At 41.6% G+C, this 16,095-nt stretch overlaps 1 protein-coding gene across 1 annotated transcript in view; it reads right to left on the bottom strand.

Annotated features, from left to right (window-relative positions):
• Positions 1–16,095, bottom strand: part of LOC309805278 (uncharacterized protein) — a gene marked incomplete at its 5' end in the record, with an annotated part of 211,014 nt that overhangs the window by 680 nt on the left and 194,239 nt on the right. The window contains 2 exons of the mRNA XM_082623210.1: positions 12,176–12,271; positions 13,213–13,339. The remainder of the gene's footprint in view (positions 1–12,175; positions 12,272–13,212; positions 13,340–16,095) is intronic.

Raw genomic sequence — 16,095 nt, 5'->3', positions numbered from 1 at the left:
CAAAGCCTATGATAGAATCCTAAATTATCTTCATGACATTTTTCTTCTTTGTGTAATCATTCCTAATCTGGAAAGTCTTCATCCCTTTTCCCTCATGCCAAATTCCTTTGTATCCTTCAGATTCAGTTCAAAAGTTAACTCTGAGTCCCTTCTTGACTGTGAGTTTCCACAGAGCATTCCTGTTATTATAGGCACTCACCACAGTGTTAAAAATATATATCTATATATTCTATATATGTAATTATATTTATCTATATCTAAATATTTTCACTTTCCTTTTCTACCCTAATGTTCTCTGCAAGCAGATTAGCATGCCCTATTCACCTACAGATCCTCTTAATGGCATCTGAATTATACACAAAATGTTTGTTTTGTTAACCTTCCTTAATAACTTATATATACCTAATTGGAACAATGTCAAATAATCTCAATTATTTATATATTAATTTCATACACACACACACACACACACACACAGAGGATTCAAGACTTGCATGAGAAGTTGCCTTCCAGGACAGTACATTATACAAGCAGAGGGAGGGTTTCAGAGCCAGTTCAAACAGGAAGTAATTACTGAATTAATCTACAGAGGTGCCAACAGGTAGGCATGAAGCCAAAAGTTGCAAGATAAGAAAGCAGCCTTGCTCATTTATCAAGCAGGAGATGCTATGCAAGCAGCATAGGAAACAGTCAAAGATCAATAAGACAGGAATAAACATAAAATGGTAAAAAGGGCTAACATGATAAGGTGGTAAAAAACAGAATTAAATTCAATAAATTTTAAAGTTGGGTAAGGACACAATTCATTGAATATTAAATTCTGGTGGGGAATAGGTATACATATATTTTGGCATTTTCTCCTGGGCTAGAGTAACCATTTAAAGGGCTCCTTTGCAACTCACTGTATTTTGAGATTCCTATCTGACATTCACTTTCTCACCTGTTTACAGATTCTCTCTGCTTGGTGAACATAATACATTCTGCTTTTCTCTTTTCTTCTACCAGTGTTAACTTCTCAGTTTCCTTCATGGGTAACTTTCTATTTCCACTTTAAAACTGCTTTCCCTAGGGTTTGGGATTTTTCCCCCATTCTACACACCCTCTCTGACTAATTTTAAATGCACCCATCTTTACTATTTTTTTAAGGCACTGATATTTGCCAAGCCGAGCAAGTGAGAATAACACTCATTTTAAAATACATATATAGGTAAGTATCAATAAATCACTCATTAAATTAGGAACCACATCTTCTGGAAGAGACCATAATGTGCATTTTGGGTAATAGCTCTTTTTCACTTAGCCAATCACAAAACCTATCTGCTCTCTAATCTTTACTATTTGTTGTAACAGAAAGAGGAGTTTTTTAATTTTCTGTTCAACACCTTTTAATTTCCTTATCCATCTAAGTCTTGCTTAAGTGATCCAAATTTCAATAACATTATTTGGGCACAAGTGTGGGAGGCAGTGGTAAAAATGGAGTACTTTCCCTGTGAACATCAGTCATTCGTTCTAGGTTACTACACGAGCTGGGAAGAAGATAGCAAGATTCCAAAAGTTTGGATTGTAGTTTATAAGGCAAAGTTAGAGACCCTGCCTTAGGTCTGTATGTAAAGACTGCAGTTTTACAACCAACAACTTTACTAGAGCCCTGAGCACTGGGCTCGGGTACCTAAATGGTACTCTGTGTCTCATGCTTTACTGTTCCACCATAGACTCCTAACTAGTCTCCCCACCTCAAATCTTGCTGTCAATTCAGTCTCCACACTGTAGCCACAGTAATCTTTCTAAAATCCACATCTTACCATGTTGCAAACTTCTGTAAGATCCTCCAAATTATCTTCAATGATTTGTATATAAGTACGGTCCAGAGTACTTAACATGGTCAACAAGGTGTTTCATGATCTGACCTTCATTCACCTCGGTACTCATCTCCCTCCCCTGGTTTCTTGCCATGTATACTGAACTACATGCAGTTTCTGGAGCACTACATGTTTTTTTTCTTATTTTGTTATATTTGCATATGCTGGAGACATCCTTTCCATTCACAAATATTTATTAACTGCGTACTATGGACCAGGTAATGATCCACAACTGCTGAGCCTGTGCACCTGGAGCCCGTGCTCCGCAACAAGGGAAGCCATCACAATGAGAAGTCCGCGCACCGCAGTAAAGAACCCCTGCTTGCTGCAATTAGAGAAAGCCCGTGCGCAGCAATGAAGACCCAACACAGCCAAAAAAGAAAAAAAAGCTGAAGAACTGAAAAAATCACTTAGGCATTGTAATACTAGAGGGCAAGAAAAGGAAGAAAAGCAGAAGAGTATGGTGGTCCAGAAGCCAAAGGAAGAAAGTACTCCAGTGAGGAGGCAATGATCAACTTTGTTAAACAATTTAAGAATTAAAAACTTAACCCTGATTGTGCCAAGATGGAGACTGTCTGGGATTTAATAACTGCTTTTCATGGACTAGTAAGGAAGAAAGCCCTACTGGAGTGCACAGAAGAAACAATGGGAGGTGAGAACATGGAGACATCAAGTATAGAAATGCTTTTGAAAAGTTCTGTTTAAAGGAGAATAGAGAAACAGGACATGGGGAGTTTTTATTTTTTAATGCAAGTAATTATAGCTACAAGGGTCCATACCAATACTGGGAAACTCACCTCAACTCTACTTCAAGTGCCAATGCCTTAGTCCAGAATGGGACTAATAACTTAAAACAGTCATGTTTCCCAAGGAAGGGGACATGAGTCCTGGATTATGGACATCCTAACTGTTCTTTATGGTCTGCTTAAAGTTTTCTGTAGGTCTAAGATATGTCTCCTGAAGTGCAGTTCAACTTTTGCTCTCTCCCAGAATCAAGCCTGGGCCTGAGCTAACTCATGAACCAGGTTATGACTTAGGTCAGAAGTTTAGAGAACAGGTGATTTTGCCAATGACCACCACCCTGACTAGTTCCTGTCATTAGGTCTAGTTTCTCCTCCCTTGGTGCTTATGAAACTCTGTGAGTCTCTCTTCAACCTTCTCTCCCTAGATGATTTCATCCACTCCCACACCTCCTATCTGAATGACTATCCTGACCCTCAAAACACTTTACAGAGGTATTTCCAGCTGCCTGCTAGACTCTTCATTTGAGGATTTTTCTTCAAATTCAGCTTGTCCAAATCCGAATCCAGTGCATTCCTTTCAAACTCTTTTTGTGTTTCCAAGTTCTGAATTATATCATAACTTCTTCAGCTCCTTTGCCATGAATTCTTAGTTTCATCTCAGAAGCTTCTCTCCCCTGCATTCCAAGTCTAGTCAGTCATCAAATTCCCTTGAATCTCTTCACTAAGATGTCTCTAACAACCATCATTAATACATCCAAGTTCAGGATCTCCTTACTCAATAGTGACTATTGCTATTGACCTTCAAATTGATCCTCTGACCTGTTTCTCACCTTTCTAGTATTACTTCCCACTGAACTTAACCTTCTTACTATATAGAACTCCTCTTATTATTTCAAAAAGCACTGACTGCTCCTTATTTAATTCATTCATCAAATACTTAAAAAGCACCTACAACATGTCAGGCTCTATCTTAGGCATGTGATCCACAAGACATTCCAGATCTGGTAATGAAAAGAAACAGTTAACTTCTTTAAGGAGCTCCCAGTTTGGCATTAGAGACAAAAAAGGAGAAGTGTGGTAATTTATACAACAAAAACACAAGACAGAAATGGATGAAAATGTGAGCTTACAACAACATCCAAACTACCCTCAGATAGTACCAAGTACAAGCTGGGAAGGCGTACTAGTGGTGGCCAGAATTTGGGGGAAGAAATGTCTAAAATGGGATTTTAAAGGATTAGCCATAGATTAGATGGAGGGATAGTGTGAGGGCTAAAGGCAGCATCAAAATCTTTGAACCCAAGCCAGCTTTCCAGACCTATATCCTTCCCACCTTATCCTACAGGTGGTCAGATTCAAAATTATTCCTATAAAAATGTCACATGCATTTGCAGTCTCATAAGGTTTTCTAGAGTCAGAGAATTGAGGGAGCTATATGCTGAGAATTACACACAACACCACGATGGGGGCAGAACTACACATCTGTAAATGTATTCCAGAATGCCTGTGTTGGTGAAAAAGAGAAATGCTGTTTTAGAAATTCTGTTGTTGGTAATTCTGATTTTTAAAGCTTTTTATTATGGAAGATGTTCAGCATGTACAAAAGTAGAGTGAATTGTACAATGAATTGCCAAGCCAGCATCAACAATCACTAATGCTGTTTCATCTATTACCTTATTATGGGTTGAATTGCATCACCCAAAAAAGATATGTTGAAGTCCTAATTTCCAATAACTCAGAATATAACCTTATTTGGTAAGGTTAAGTAACTTTGCAGATTCAATCAAGTTGAGATGAGGTGATTAGGGTAGGTTCTAATATGACTGGTGTCTTTATAAAAGGGAAATTTGGACACAGGCAAGCACAGAAAGACCATCTCAAGACACCCCAGGGGAACACCAAGTGACAAGAGAAGCAGAGACTGGAGTGATGCAGCTGCAAGCCAAGGAACAAGGACCATTGGCCACATCCAGAAGGTAGGGAGAGGCAAGGAAGGATTCTACCTGGAGTTTCAGAGGGAGAATCGCCCCACAAAACTGTGAGACAATAAATTTCTGTTGTTTAAAGCCACACAGTTTGTGGCACTTTGTTGGAGCAGGTGAGAAAATTAATACAACTCCCTTACATCTCTTTCATTAGCATATGCTAAAGTACACTAATTCCGTATTATATCATTTCATCAATAATACTTCAGACACATTTCTCAAAGATAAGAACTCTATTTGTAAACATAACCACATGTTTTTATTATAACCACCAAAATCAACATTATTGTTTGAAGTTATTTTTGCCTGTAAGGTATTAATTACATGTTCTTCACCCAATTCCAATGTGGTGGTGGGGGGGGGGGTTTCCACATCAATAATAAGCAATTCTTGGATACCAACTGGGTGTCCTCAATTCAGCTCAACTCTGACATTATCTACCTGGAGATAGCATCATATCCCACAGGATAAGTGTTCAGTCCTACAAGACTGCCCCCTGCCTCCCTCAGACACCAGTCACAAACCCAGGTTATCATCTGTACTTCTGACCAACTGGCTATAAATCAGAGGTTCCCACGACCCCCTTCTTACGTTTGGTTAATTTGCTACAGTGGCTCATGGAACTCAGAGAAACATTCTGCTTACTAGATCACCAGGTAATTATAAGAGGATATAACTTGGGAACAGCCAGATGGAAGAGATGCACAGGTCAATGTATGGGGAAAGGGAATGGAATTTCTAAGCCCTCTCTAAGTACACCACTCTCCCCAGATCTCCACATATTCATCAACCCAGAAGCTTTCTGAATCTGTCCTTTTGGGTTTTTATGGAGGCGCCATTATACAGGCATGATTGATTAAATCATTGGCCACTGGCAACTAAGTCAACCTCCAGTCCCCCTCCCCTCCCTGGAGGTCAACTTTCAAACCTCTAATCACATGATTGGTCCTGGCAACCAGGCCCCATCCTAAGATAGGGTCCAAAAGAAACCTCATTAACATAACAAAGACACCATTGTGGCTCTCATCACCTAGGAATTCCCAGGGTTTTAGGAGCTCTGTACCAAATATATATGTCTTATTATAAACCATAATATTTATATAAATCACTAAGGATCTTTATTCAAGCTGCTGTGATTTAAAAGCATTTGAGATGATTTTTCTCTGTGACTAAGCCAACAACCTGAAACACAATTAGGGTCATTTGTCTCATTTTGTTTTCAATATTTATGGAACACTTTTTCATTTTTGTTTAATCTTGTTTTATAATTTATAATTTTTTATTTTTTGCGGTACTTGGGCCTCTCACTGTTGTGGCCTCTCCCGCTGTGGAGCACAGGCTCTGGACATGCAGGCTCAGTGGCCATGGCTCACGGCCCAGCCGCTCTGCGGCATGTGCTATCTTCCCGGACCGGGGCACGAACCCCTGCATCGGCAGGCGGACTCTCAACCACTGCGCCACCAGGGAAGCCCTATAAAACATTTTTATGGTTCCAAAGTCAACATTATAAAAACAAGGTACCTTAAAAAAATTCTACATTCTATCCTTGTTCTCTCAATACTTATTCTTTTTCTTCCTTCACCTTATAGGTAATCATTTTTATAGATCTGCTTTTATCCTTTTTTTATTTGGCTTCTCTATTTTTTTTTAATACAAGCAAATATACAATTTTTCTTTTTTGGTATCTCCTCCTTCCTTTGATAAAACTCCTACTCTCACTGTTCTGTTCTGCACTTTCCCCTACTTAGTAATATTATCACCCCACAGTGGAATTTACAGAATTCTTCCTCATTCTTATTTACAGTGAGAATTCCACTATGAGAATGTCCCTCAGCTTATTCAACCAGATTCCTTTGATGGACAGTTGGATTAACTCTAACTGTAATACACCAGGACATCATATGGGTACACGATAAAGGTACAGCTTTAAACCAATATCCATATTGCTAATTAGAAACCATAGCATTTATAAAATTCTAGCCCAAACTGGACCCAATGGGCTAACATTATCCAAAGCCACATACAACCAAAATCACCTCTTCTGCCAGCCAAGAAGAGAGCTAGCTGAAGGCCGTAGAACTACTCCTTACAATGAGGAAGCTCTTTATGTACTGACATGGAAAGAGTTTCAATATATATCAAGAGAAAGGGGCAGAATAATGTGTGCTGTATAATATAATTGGAGTGGACAGAGAAAAACAAGAAATATTTATTTATATTTGCACAGAAGAGCTCTCCAGCTACTGCCTCCTTGTCACATCTCACCTTGTCGTATCCCACACATATTCATCTCCTCCTGCTCACTCACCCCTCATGGGCTCCATTCTGGCTTCTGTCCTTACCACTACTCTAAGGCAACCATGACCTTCATGTGACAAAGGCAAGATGCTCTCTTCAGTCCCCACCTACCTTACCTCTCAGCAGCATCTGATAGTGACCCCTCATTTTCCTTCAGATGCTCACTACCTAAGCTACAATGACCCTGAACTTACCTCCAAATTCTTCTCATGTTTCACCAGCTTCAATCTCCTTTGTGTGCTCATTTTCCTCTACCTGATCTTTAATCCTTGGAGTTCCATAGGTTTGAGTGCTAGGCCCCTGATTCTTTCCACTCTGTACTCTTTCCACAGGCCAGCTTCATCTATAAACATACTCTAGGCAAGACTTCTCTACTCTCCATACCTAATTATACAAAACCCAGCTCAAAACAGCAACTTGAGTGTCTCAAAGACAGCTCAACTGAATTTATGATTATTTCCTCCCCCCAACCTGTATAACCTTTTTGTCTCTGTAATTGGCACCAGTTCTGAATCAAAACTTTAAAAGGCATCCTTCACACCTCTCCCTCCGCTAATCAATTACCAAGACTTGTTTATTCTGCCATCTAAATATGTCTCAAGTTCATCTACTTTTCCCTACCTCTACTGATACCATCCTTTATGAGACTTGACTTCAATGACACTAGACTCCCGAGTTTCCTTCTATAGTACACCTTACCCTTGTCTTCCCTATGGGTTCATTTCTCTCTGCCTAGCCATGAAATGCCAGAGTTCCTCAAGATTGAGTCCTAGGCTCTTTCTTGCTCTTGCTGTACTCTGAATCCACTCCACAGGCTAACTCAAACTCAACCACTCTTTCAATTATCTTTAGTGACAGGGTCTCCCAAATTTACATTTAATGCCCAGGGTATATTATAAGGGGTGGAACTCCAAATCAAACAGGCTATTTGACATCTCCACTTGAATAACTGGGTCAACCAAAGACAATTTAAGTCATCCAAAACCATATTTATACCATCCCCCAAATCTGATCTCCTAGCACCACTATCTCAGTGAATGATATCACTGTCCATCCCAGAACAAACCACAAAGCAAGCATGCATCCTTGACAACTCCATCTCCTCTATCTTCCATATCTAAACCATCTCCAAGTCCTGTTGCTTTTATCTGCCAAATATCTCTGCAACTGGTTCCCTTTTTTCGGTCTCCATCACGACTACCTAACCAAGTCATTCATACATTCACTAACTGGAAGCTGACTCTGACCAGACACTATTTTAGGTACTGGGGACATGGGAACAAATGAAACAGACAACCCAGCATGAGGGAATTTACAATCCAGAGGAAGAGCTGATAATAAATAAATATGTACTATTTGGCAGTAATAAGTACTCTGAGAGAAAATGAAGCATGGTGAGGGGATAAAGAATGTGGAGGACAAAGGACCTGTGTCCTGTGGAGGACAAAGAACAAAGGATGAGCTGTGTCTAACTGACAAAGTGCCATCTGAGCAGAAACCTGTATAGTGTGAGGAAGTGAGTCAAGCGGGCTCCTGGCCATCAGGAAGAATGGTCCAGGAGAGGAAAAAGCAAGTGCAGAGGCCCTGAGGTGGGAGCCTGCTTGGCCTTCCTGATGAACTACAAGGAGGCCAGGGTGATTAGAGTTCTCCAATGAAGGGCAGAGAGGAAGGAGGTGAAGGCAAAGAGGTAGCTGGGGCCAGACCACAAAGGCCTCTGAGGGCCACGCTGGGGGCTTTGGATTGTGTTCTATGTGATAGAAGCCACTAGAGGTTTTGAGCATGCGAGTGAGATGACCTGATCTATCTTTTAAATAGACCATTCTGGCAGCTACAAGGACAGTAGATGTTGGTGGCAGAAGAGGAGCGCAGGGGATGAGAACAAGTCTAAATCAAACATAGTAAACAGGGCTACAGAGCATTTGGGCTCAACTTTCACCTTGTAAGAAATTCACTCCTTAAAATCACTGCATGTTATTTCATTAGGCTGCTGCTATAACCCCTATAGCACCTTTCTGCAAATTAGAAAAAGACCCCTATTCTCTGTGCAGATGAAGCCCCAGCAAGTCTCAGTGAGTCGAAGGCAGTCCACAAGCAACCCCTTAGCTGACCACCCTTCCAGGTTCAGTCTGCCCTGAATTCTTGCATAAATATAACAAAGGAAGAAAAACACCTTTTCATTGGAGGTAACTGTTTACCTAGATCATCCCTGGATTTTAAATTTTTTGAATAAAAGAATATTTTCATGTTAGGTGTAAATCAAACTCATGAGACATTCAAGTTGATTGAATCACATTATGCTTATTATATATATATATATATATAACTTATATACATAATATGCCAGAATAGTGATTAGACTTTGAACTCATTTCTTAAGTAAGAGACTCAGATGAGACGTGTACCCTTTGAGCCATTTCCTCCCATCTCTCAACATGAAACATACAGATCCAGGGATGACAGTTTGTTTTCCCTTTTTGTCTTGTTTTTCCTATTTGTGAGGAGTCTTGAAGTGAAAATTATATTTTAAAAACACACTTGGAGGCAATTAGAGGTTCTAGGAGTCCTACCCTGGAAGCATAAGCTTTTCTGTCACCGGTTGTTCAAAGGGTTGGTTTTTGGTTTTGGTCTAGAGTTAATGATCAAGGTACTTCCAAGAACATCCAGGTCCCTCACCTAAGCTCACAGGGGAGTGAGCTCCCCTTGGAAGGGAAACTGTTCCAAGGGCACTTTAGTCCAGGCAAATGGGAGACTCGCCAGGGGTGCAGGAGAGACACAACCACAAGCCAGCACACCCAGGACGCCCCATCTCACTGTCTCCTTTGACCAAAGAGAGGAGGTTCATCCCATCAAGAGAAATGCACACACTGCTTGGCTCTGATGGCCTTACTTCCTCCAGACACCCACTCAGAGTTTTCCTTTGGGGACAGTTTCCCAAACCTGAGAAGGACTTGACATCACCACTAGGTGTCTTCAGGGTCTCTCTGGACAGCTTTTGACTCCAGTCATACTTTCTATTCAGTTTAATCCAACTAACATTTCACTCAGGAAGGGGGACTCCTCATGGATCAGAGGCTCCCGAGGCAAATGGAAAGGGAACAATTCTTCTGTCTCTTCCTTTGATCTTCCATGCCATACTCAGTCCACACCTGACGCCCCTCCTAAACGCTCCACTGGTTTCCTGCTGCCTGCGTTCTCTGTTTACTTTGTGGTGGTCTCTAGCAGTTCCCACAAAATTAGAATATTTCTCCCAAGTGACAGTTAAAAGATATAAGGAGAGATAAGTGTGGTTCCCACCTCAAAAGATCTCACATTATACGGGGAAGAACGAGCTCTACTAAAGGTGTGGGTGCTTTAGGGATCGAGACAGCCTGTCCCACAGCCCTTCTGCTGGGCCCACATTGTGAGGGGTCATCACTGACTCGTCTGGACCCGACAGCAACCTCAGACAAGTCCTACTACGTCTATGCCAGGTGGCTCCACATTGGTTGCAGGCTGATCCTTGCAGAATATAAACTTGGGCCCGTGGCCAGGGTACTTCAACTCCTCAGAGGCTGTGCCTGGCTCTCAGGTCCCGGCCCCCTCTCCCTGTTCCCGTCTCCACACACCGGCTTCCTTTGTCTGGACTCTCGGACATGCTCTTCCTGTGCCTGAACGCTTCTCACAATGTGGGATCCGGCCCTTCCTCGGGAAGCCTTGCCCACAGCACCCCTCCTGTTCCACGTTCTCACAGCACCTGCGGCTCTTCCCCCGAGGTCCTCACCGGAGGCTGTCATTCCACAGCCCTGTGTGCGATTAGCCTCCACCTCCACTGAGCTCCGCCAGGGCAGGACCTGCATCCTTCTGTCCAAGGTTGCACTGCTGTTTATCACGGGACAGGGAAGCAGTGAGCGAGGCTTAGAACCTGGCTCCCCCAGAGCCCTGGCCTCCCCAAGTCAACAGCTCTCAGTCCTCAACTTCCATGAAGCCCAATCTGCCAGTTTTCTCCTCTGGTGACTTCTTCTCAGGCTCAGCCACAGATTCTTCCTTCTTAACCCACCTCATAAAACTGAGGTTTCCTGGGACTCTGTCCTCTCCTCCGGTCCCTCATCTGCTCAGCTCAAGGCTTCAAATGCCACCTTTGCACTCATGGCTCCCTGACCTCCCTGTTGAGTTCTGACCCTGTTTACCTTCTACAGCTGTCCACTGGTGACCTCTACCCATATTTCACTAACATTTCAAATGAAACCCATCCCACACCGAACCTGTCCTATACCCTTAATAAAGGGACCTCTCCTCTTTCCTGAACTCACTGCACATGCCTTCCTCCAGGTAATGTCTTGCCTACATTATGGAATAATCTCCAGAAGGTTCCCACCTCTAGTTTTTCCTCACTTCAAATCTAGGACCAACAGTGTTTCCAAAGTAACCATTCTTAGTTAATTGAAACTGTGTAATAAGGACTCATGAATATATTCTCTGTGAAAATTTTAATAACATTGCATGTAACTAAAGTCCCCTTTCATCAATGCCCATTCTCAGTCCCAATCCAAATGTAACTAGTTACCAGCTTAGGTGTCCCCCGACCTTTCTCTTGGCACTTACACGCACATAATGCATATAGACAAACACCCACGTAATTTTCTTTACACATAAATGGCGATATGTCATAATAATGCACCGTAACTTGCTTTAGTCCTTCACGCAGCTTGGAGCTCTGCCCACACCAGTGCTGCTGCTTTCTGACTGTGGTGCTGTGTGCCAGTGTAGGGACCCACCTCAGCTTCTTTAGCCTTTACTGAAGGACGTTTAAAGTATCTCAGACTCAGACTATTTTTTCTAAAATATCAACAACCATACAACTCTTCTGCTTGAAACTCTTCAATTATTTCCAGTCATCCATGGACAGTTCCCATCCCTAAGAACTGTACCAAAGCACTTCATAGTGTGGCCCCCACCTGGCTCTCTAATCTCATTTCCTTCCTCATCTCTTTCTTTTCCCATATACCCTGAGCTTCAGTCTGAATGAATTATCTGCAGTTCCTTAAATGCACTAAGTTTGCTGAATGAATGCATGGCAATGTAGCCCTCCTCTGAAACAACAGGAAATCACAAGAGAAAAGATCCTGAGAGATTCACTTGTGCAGTAATTATCAGAGAAGAAGAGGAAGCTTGTGACTAGGGGCCTTAGCATCCCTTCTCCAAAACTTCTTCAGGACTGAGAACCTGCAGAAAATTCCCCGACCAACATCTCCGAGTTGCACATGCACTCACTTACCAGACTGCTGCCTGCAGACATTCCGCACCCACTCACCTAGAGAGGAGCCTCCAGGGCTTTCTTTCTCTACCTTCCAGGGATCTTCTCCTTGCTGCAACAGGGAGATCACCTCGGGTTTGGAAAATGGGAGTCCTGCTCATAGACCAAAAAGAAGAAAAAAAAAGAAAAAGAAAAAAAAAGACTTGATTTTGCCTTGACACAAAGAGGTATCTGAGATCTGAGCGGAAAACTCAAAGGATGATACAGAGAACTTCTGTGGGATGCTCCAGTTGTGCCCCCACAATGTGAGGGGTGTGTTAGGGTAAAAGCAAGGGGCAATGTAACATTTAGTTGTATGTTAGTGAAGTATGATAAACATGCAGACTTGATTAACAGGGTGCTAATAGCTTTCTATACAAGAGGGAATATGTATATACTGTTAAATGTATGTTAAATGTACAGATTAAATTAATATTTGTAACAGGTATCTGTGGAAAGGATTATGTACCAAGTAGCTTGTTTAAAATGAGAAAACACTATCTGGCTCCCTTTGAAAGATGGCAGCAGTCAGCAAACTATGGGTCATAGGCCAAATCTAGCCCACTGTCTGTTTATGCATGGCCCTTGAGCAAAGAATGGTTCAAAAAAAAAAAAAAAGAAAAGGAATACGTTACAGAGACTATATGTGGCCCACAAAGCTGAAAATATTTACTCCCTGGCCCTTTACAGAAAAAGTTTGCTGACCCCTGTAAAAGAGAATTGAAAAAAGCCAGTGTTGGGTCAAAGAAAAAGGTTGAGGGATGCTCTCTGTTAAGAGATGAGCAAACACATCATAGTTCAGTCATAGTGGGAAAATGTTGCCTGCAGTGAGGGAATTTCTAATGGGCAGCTCTGTAGATTGTCCCATCCATGGGGCAATTCCATACCTACGAGGGAGAAAAAGGTTTTCAGGTTTATTTATGGAGATCCAGTTTGCACAGTGCTAAGGCAAAACTCAGCTAAAGTTTTTAATGACCCAGGGCTTTTACCCAGGAAATCAGATGCTGAGGTATCCCAATTTCTGAACTCTGTATCTACAGGGAAAATTTCCTTACCCAATGAGACAAGGTTACTATAGTTCTCCAGCATCACATCTTGGTACAAGTTTCTCTCAGAAGGAGCCAGCTTTCTCCACTCATCCCGTGTAAAGAACACAGCCACATCTTCAAACGTCACTGACACCTGTAGAGACAAGCATCTCAGCTCACCCAGGACCACCCATCACACAGGGTGAAAAAGGCGGCAGTGGGGAGTAGACGGGCTACCATGAAATGCTTCTATATTATTCTAGGTTCTGAAGGTTCCAGGTCATTTGCTTAATGAACAACTGACCAATGACAAATAGATACTGAGTAGCATGAAGTATGAACCAGGCTCCGAGTTAACTGCTACAAGAGATGGGTGGAGGTATTAAGGCCATTAGTGGGGGTGTTAATTAGAATAATCTTCCTGTTGGCAATTTGATAACATACATTAGAAGCTTTAAAATGTGCATACTCTTTAACTCTCCAATTACTATATTTGTTTGATAATGAACACTGAACAAAAATGCACATGCAAGGACATTTATCATGGTGTTAGTAACAGCAAAGAAATGGAAACAACCTCAATAATCACTGAGGGGGCTAGTTTAAATAACTGAAGGCACTCTGTGCTCCCTAAAGCTTGAGGACAGTAATAATGGAAATTAAAATAGCTATAATTTATTGAATGCTTTTTTCAGGCTAAGTACTATTCTTAGAGCTTTATATTAACCTTTAGTGTATATCTTTATTTTATCTTCACAACAACCCTATGAAGAAGGTACTATTATTGTGTCCATTTTACATAAGAGAAAACAAAGAGAAATTTATCCAAGTCACACAGCTGGTATGAAGGGAAAACTCACTCCTCCTGCATGTCTCCGCTACTCTTAATACAACACTACTTCACTTCTGACACCAGATGTGGGGGGTTTTCCACACACCAAGCAATTGTGGGACACCAGCTGGGTGTCCTACAATTAAACTCAATTCTGACACCTGAAGATAGTGTCAGATTCCCACAAGACTGGCCCCCTTTCAATGTCAATCACAAGTCCAGGTTGTTACCTGTGCTGCTGACTGACTGGCTCTAAATTGGAGGTTTCTACAACCCTCTCCTCAGGTTTGATTAATTTGCCAGAGTGGCTCACAGAACTCAGGAAAACATTTACTTACTAGATTACTGGTTGATTATAAAAGAAGATATAGGAACTGGCAGGTGAAAGAGCGGCACAGGGAAGGGGTGCACAGCTTCCATGCTCTCTCGGGATTCACCATTCTCTCTGACTCTCTACATGTTCACCAACCTGGAAGAACTCTGAACGCTTCTGGGTTTTTATGGAGGTTCATTACATAGGCACGATTGATTAAATCACTGACCATTGGCGACTGATGCAACTTTCATCTCCTAGGGTGGTGACAGATGGATAAGAGGGGTTATTGGGGGGCAGGACTGAAAATTCCAACACTTTAATCAAGGTTGGTTCCCCTGGCAATCAGCCCGCATCCTTAGGTGGGGTACAAAAGTAACCTCATTAACATAAACTCTGGTGTGGATACAAAACACACCCATTGTGCCTTCATTGCTCTGAAGTAATTTCAGGGATAAAAAGCATATATTACTAACCACTTAGGAAATCACAAGGGTTTTGGAAATTATGTGCCAGGAACAGGGACAAAGACCAAATATATATTTCGTATTATAAATCACAATATCACAGCTGGTCAGTGGTAGAGGTAGAATTCCAATCCAAGGAACTGCCTCTCAACGCCTATCTCATAGGCTTAAGTAATAAATGATAATCCATACAATGGAGGTAAAGAGCAGTGATGGTAGCACCACACTGTGAACGCACTTAATGCCAATATACTCAAAAATGGTTAAAGTGGTGAGTTTAATCTTATGTGTATTTTATCAAAATAAAAAGCTAAAATGAGAAAATAAAAATATACATACATACATATGTACACACGTACATCAATAAATAATAAATAAATAAAGGTACACAGACAATTATTCTGAGGGCTGCATACCAAAGGTATGACCATGATTATCTCAAGATGTTGGGGTAAGAGTGATTTTACTTTTTTATTCTCTGAGATTTTTAACATTAACATGCAGTGCATGTATAATAAGATAATTTATTGGCACATGGCAGGGAATACAAGAAATGATCTTTGCCCTCAAAAGAATTTACAATCCAACTGGCAGACAAGAAAAACGCGTGAAACAATTTGAACAAGAAAAGTGTCGCTGGACAGGACCATATACTATTTCCTTGTTCAATCCTCATTTTAGAGATGAGAAACACCAGGTCCAGGGCAGTTAAGACACCAGGTCACATACTTTATCAATGGCAGAGACAAGACGATAACTGAAGTTTTCTTTTAACCCAGCACTTGGTGGGTATATTCTCTCTCTGGTCTTAAACGTCCTGTCACTGAGTTTTACACACAAGTCCACATAGTACTGACGTATCGGCAGCAGGTGAGGTTAGGGAGAAATGTCACATAGGACTCACAAGCAGGGATGGAGAAGATTCTGGGTAAGAGAGCAGCCTGGCTCTGTTGGAATGGAACGGGAAGGGCTTAGAAAAAAGTAGCCCAAATATGCAGAGGCAGGTCCTAGCCACAGTCTCAGAAGATCAACCACTACCACATTTCATGGGTCCAAAAGATACACAACATCACATTGCAGAGAACTCTGGTCATTTGGGAGCCAGGCCTGCCCTGTGTTCTGAAAGATGTACCAGAGGAAAGGCTGGATGATAACTAACATGAACTTAGAGGCCAGACATACCTGGGTTTGATTTCAGGTTGCCTGACTTCGTTCAGCCTCAGTTTCAAGTGTAAAAGTGGGGTAATAACTTCTGCTTCGCTATGAGAGTGAGAACAAAGGTGAAGCCCTCAGGATAT

This window comes from Mesoplodon mirus (assembly GCF_964341445.2).
Source record: "Mesoplodon mirus genome assembly, chromosome: 5".
In the NCBI taxonomy this organism is placed as follows: domain Eukaryota; kingdom Metazoa; phylum Chordata; class Mammalia; order Artiodactyla; family Ziphiidae; genus Mesoplodon; species Mesoplodon mirus.
Note: the sequence above shows the minus strand (reverse complement) of the source record. Positions and strands in the feature narration are given on the sequence as shown.